A 6000-nucleotide genomic window follows, 5' to 3' on the forward strand; every position below is an offset into this window, starting at 1 on the left:
CCATCCCTTCATCTCTCTCTCTCTCTCGCACTCTGTTTCAGACACATGTACACAGACTACACACACACACTCTCTCGCTCTCCCATACGTATTTTATGCACACACACACACAATCTCCTTCCTTTCCTCCTCCCTCTCTCAGCTTGGCAGGGGCAGGACACAGACTCCCTTGTTTTCCTGATGGCTCGTTGTCAAGAGCTCCATACTGTGGTTCAGCCCTGTCAGAATGAAACACATTGAGCACCGGGTACATTCCAAGATGACACATTTATTGGTCTACGAAGTAGTCGTTTTAACAGAAGCATGAGAAACGAAAACGTTTGACGAGGAAGAGAGCACAACTAGTGGAATTACTCCTTTAATGAACACAAACAAAACATGCTCTAAATGCAAAATGTTACAATTCTCCATGAATGACTCAACTTGGTTTCATTCAGTTAGGAAATAGTGTCTAATAAGTCTGTGTGTCCCAAATGACACACAATTCCCTACATAGTGCACTACATTTGACCAGTTTAAAGTAGTGCTCTATATAAAGGAATAGATTGCCCTTTGGGACACAGACAAAGAGTTGTATTGCTCCTATGGGATTGGTTATATTCAGGATCCTCTGTTGAAAACCCAGAATAGAGAATGAACCTGTTAACCAGGGATCTTCTTTCCTGAGTCAGTCAGTCAGACAACACTAGCTACATCAGACAGAAACAACCCATTTACATGTTGTAGCAGACAGACTTCTTTTACACTTCACACTAAACAACTGGATTTGGTCAAACTTCTCATCCTAAATCCTCATCTGATGTCAATTGGTGAGAGAACAACTTGGTCAAACCTAACTTCATAGATAGTCTTGTAATTCAAAAGCATTCATCTTATAATATTTAATTTAACAGGCACTGTTTTAAAAAATATATAAAAATGGTCTTGTTCTTGATAAATGAAAAGGGAAACCCTATAGTACAACATCAACAACAGCACAACCTAACCTACATATGACACTCCATAATAACTACTGTTTGCTTTTCCAAAAAAGCAATAATAATTACTGCATCCCAAATGACACCCTATTCTCTATGTACCGTAGTGCACTACTTTGAACCAGGGCCCATAGAGCTCTGGTCAAAAGAAGTGTCACTTGTAAGGAATAGGGTACCATTTGGTACATACCCATTGACTCTGGCCTTTTCCTTCCAACAGCAGTTTAATGCTTCACTAGGCTATAACACCACTGGTAGAAAGAACAAAAAGACATCTCACATGTTTTGTAAAGTCTACAAACAAAAAACTAGGAAAACCTATAATCTTGGCTTCTCAGATATACAATATGCTCAGATAGTACTTGTATTCAACAACCAGACCGGGGTTCAATTACTACTTGAAATCTTTCAAAAACATTCAGTTTGCTCTCGTCTAGTATGCCTGGAGTGCCTGATGGGCGGGGCTTGCAGTCCTTGTGACTATTCTATTGGTTCCATTGTGCCAGTCAAACTCAGTCAAGCCCAGATAAAGTATTTGAAATGATATCAAATAGTATTTAAACCCAGGTCTGTCAACAACACAGGTGTACCGAAACGCTTTGCCTATAAAGCACAGACACATTTTCTCATGTAAAAACCAAGGCCATGTTCAAAATATGCAGAAAATCGGAAGGCATGTTAACATCATCAGATTACAATCGGGGAGCAATGACATTCAGTTCAAACCAAAAGTCTTATTTTTATAAAGTCTTACTTGTTTTTCTGCTGTTTTTCTGAGGCCATTTTAGGTCAGAGTGGGTTGAATGGTATTTGTGTTGTGGCAGGCTGCAGCTGTAGACCCAAGGGCTGAGTTCAATCAAACGCGCACTGCAGGTATTTCACATTGTGGAAAAGTCCTACTAGCTCCTGTGTTCCAGCAATACACCATCTCGTTCAAATCCAATAACAGTAACTCATTCCAATCAAATCCAAACCTGATTTCTTCCAATTAGCATTGATTGATTCATCAGTATTTATACCGTTTTTTTTTTTTTGTAAAATGACCAATGTAATGTTTTTTCTGTACTGCATGTTTGCTTGAATGTCAGTCCTATTAGAGGAGTTAGGATCATGAGACACAAAGTTACAAAACAAGCCTTTTAGGGGCTTAGTCAGTAGTGGGGCGGCAGGGTAGCCTAGTGGTTAGAGCGTTGGACTAGTTGCAAGTTCATATCCCCAGCTGACAAGGTACAATTTGTCGTTCTGCCCAGTTAACAGGCAGTTAACCCACTGTTCCTAGGCGTCATTGAAAATAAGAATTTGTTCTTAACTGACTTGCCTAGTTAAATAAAGGTCAAATAAAAATTAAAAGGATGCACCATTTACTAGGCCGTTGCAGATAGAGATATGAAGTATAGACTGTTCTACACAATATATTTCTATGTAAATGTTGTTGTGCCCCTCCAGAATAAGCCCCCGCCCCATGTTGTGAATCAGGAAGTGTTTGTGTTATCTCCCTCCCCCCGGTCTTCCTGGATATACAGCGCCACGGGAGTGAGTGACCTCTCAAGTTGACCCCTAGACCACAACTGACAGGCTGAACCACAGGCGAGATGCTAGAGTGACAGGCGAGATGCTAGAGTAACAGGCTGAACCACAGGCGAGATGACATGTATGACATTATTAAGAATAGAACACGTCTTTTATTCTGCCTCATGGTTTTAACCACAATTTGGTATTTTATACATAGATGTATTATTAGGTCTCTTAAGGATTTCCAATGTGAATCATATAGGCCTACTTATTTTCCCATGGGGCAACTGGATATGTGTTTGTATTTAAAATGAAGTAGTTTCACTAGGGATGTTTTCCACTCACTACAGCCAGAAGTTGTAGTTTCACGAGGGATGTTTTCCCACTCACTACAGCCAGAAGGTGTGGTTTCACGAGGGACGGTTTTCAACTCACTACAGTCAGAAGTTGTAGTTTCACGAGGGATGTTTTCCCACTCACTACAGCCAGAAGGTGTGGTTTCACGAGGGATGTTTTCCCACTCACTACAGCCAGAAGGTGTGGTTTCACGAGGGACGGTTTTCAACTCACTACAGCCAGATCAGCACCGACAATGAAATCAGCCCCCCGAAACACACCCAGACTAACACAACATTAAGGATACAATACTGTTGAGGTCAGTGCATTGGGTTGGTTCATACAAACTCTCTCTCCCTGTCCTCCGTATTGCCTTCCTAATAGCCTACTGTTGTTTCCTTATGGAAATGAGTGCCTGTCATGCCAAACATAAAAAAAGAGTTCTCCATCTTAGTACCTCAGGAAAACCCTGTGTGACCATCCAGGAGAAAAAGACAGAGAGGAGGACGTTATTGCTCTCTCACAGAAAAGAAAGACCTGTGCATATGCAGCCTACTGAACAATTCTGCATCCCACAGAATATTGTCATGGATTGCCTACTGTAATGATGTTCAGAGACCGAACGTCTCATATAGCACACACACATTCATTACCAACCACTCACTATCCCCCCATGCTGAATGTGATACACTGTTCAGGGTTCAGTCAGTGCAGTGGCCTATCTGGGCAAAACCAAGGAAGGGACCATTTGAAGCATCTTACAGGGGTAAACCAAGGAAGGGACCATTTGAAGCACATTACAGGGGTAAACCAAGGAAGGGACCATTTGAAGCATCTTACAGGGGTAAACCAAGGAAGGGTCCATTTGAAGCATCTTACAGGGGTATTTCAAGGAAGGGACCATTTGAAGCATCTTACAGGGGTAAACCAAGGAAGGGACCATTTGAAGCACATTACAGGGGTAAACCAAGGAAGGGACCATTTGAAGCACATTACAGGGGTAATCCAAGGAAGGGTCCATTTGAAGCACATTACAGGGGTAAACCAAGGAAGGGTCCATTTGAAGCACATTACAGGGGTAAACCAAGGAAGGGACCATTTGAAGCACATTACAGGGGTAATCCAAGGAAGGGTCCATTTGAAGCACATTACAGGGGTAAACCAAGGAAGGGACCATTTGAAGCATCTTACAGGGGTAAACCAAGGAAGGGACCATTTGAAGCACATTACAGGGGTAATCCAAGGAAGGGTCCATTTGAAGCACATTACAGGGGTAAACCATGGAAGGGACCATTTGAAGCATCTTACAGGGGTAAACCAAGGAAGGGACCATTTGAAGCACATTACAGGGGTAAACCAAGGAAGGGTCCATTTGAAGCACTGTACAGAGGGATGTCTGACTACAGCAAAGAAAATAAACACCAAACCCCTCAACCTTCAAAGTTATCATGACTTAAAGGTGCTACACCCCCAAAACCCAATTTCTCCGTAACATGAAGGAGACTCACACTTAAACCTTTTACTTTCTGTTTTGGTCCAGCAGCTTCAAACAGCTGGAAAAACTATATATGTTTTATTATTGAACATATGTTTAGTTACACCCCTCAAACTCAACTCTGGACCTCCCAAAAAAAAGCAGTGGAACTGTCTTGGACACCAGGTGGGTGATATTAATGATCAGTAAGAACAGAAAACCAGCAGGCTCTGGACTTCGTAGGGTCAGAGGTGAATACCCCTGCCCTACACTATTCAGTGCTTGTTTTCTCACATAAACTGACATTTTTTTAAATCAAGAAATTACAGAAATTTCTACATTAGCCACCTGACCCAATTTCCAATAGATTCCACTATCACAATGGCATTTTTTAAATCCTGTGTAGCACCTTGAATCCAAAGTCCCTCCCTACTCATCTACAACTCAGAGCTGACTTGCTCCCAACAGGAAAGCCGCATCCCAAATGGCACCCTATCCCATACATTGGGCCCTGGTCAAAAGTAGTGCACTTAGGGTCAAACGTGTCTTGGGTTAGGGTTGAAGTTAGGGTCAAAGTTGTGCATTATGTAGGGGCAACCGAAGAATGAGCGCTCCCTCCAACAACTAAGCCCAGTAAGAGACAATATAGAGAAGGAGAGATCCAACAACTAAGGTTAGTAAGAGACAATATAGAGAAGGAGAGATCCAACAACTAAGGTTAGTAAGATACAATATAGAGAAGGAGAGATCCAACAACTAAGCCCAGTAAGAGACAATATAGAGAAGGAGAGATCCAACAACTAAGGTTAGTAAGAGACAATATAGAGAATGAGAGATCCAACAACTAAGGTTAGTAAGATACAATATAGAGAAGGAGAGATCCAACAACTAAGCCCAGTAAGAGACAATAGAGAGAAGGAGAGATCCAACAACTAAGCCCAGTAAGAGACAATAGGGAGAAGGAGAGATCCAACAACTAAGGTTAGTAAGATACAATATAGAGAAGGAGAGATCCAACAACTAAGCCCAGTAAGAGACAATAGAGAGAAGGAGAGATCCAACAACTAAGCCCAGTAAGAGACAATAGGGAGAAGGAGAGATCCAACAACTAAGCCCAGTAAGAGACAATAGAGAGAAGGAGAGATCCAACAACTAAGCCCAGTAAGAGACAATAGAGAGCTTTGATGGAGCACAATAGCTCCCCTTGGCACCATGTGATGTCCGTGTGCCCCATTCTTGCTCTCCTGGCTCGGTTTCGAGAGAGTGAGAGATAGAGAGATGCAGTGGGTCCATAGAGAGAGAGAGAGGGGTCGAGAGACAGAGAGATGCATTGGGCCATAGAGAGAGAAAGATGGGTCGAGAGACAGAGATTTGCAGTGGGTCCATAGAGAGAGAGAGAGAGGGGTCGAGAGAGAGAGATGCATTGGGCCATAGACATGGGGCAGTGTGTTGTTAGAGGCATATCAGTGATGTAGTGGTAATTAACAAATCGGTGAGTGAACTCTGATCCCTGTTTGTGGTGAGTAAAGTAACGCTCTATATATTTTCAAATAATTTTTCTGCAATAGGAGGGTAAATGCTTACGCAGAATACAAAAGGTGTGTAAGCTGCGATCACGTGAATTTACCCTCCACTAAACCACTGAGTCATATGATGCTCCACTAAACCACTGAGTCATATGATGCTCCACTAAACCACTGA

The sequence above is a fragment of the Oncorhynchus clarkii genome, chromosome 23, assembly GCF_045791955.1.
Source record: "Oncorhynchus clarkii lewisi isolate Uvic-CL-2024 chromosome 23, UVic_Ocla_1.0, whole genome shotgun sequence".
Lineage (NCBI taxonomy): Eukaryota > Metazoa > Chordata > Actinopteri > Salmoniformes > Salmonidae > Oncorhynchus > Oncorhynchus clarkii.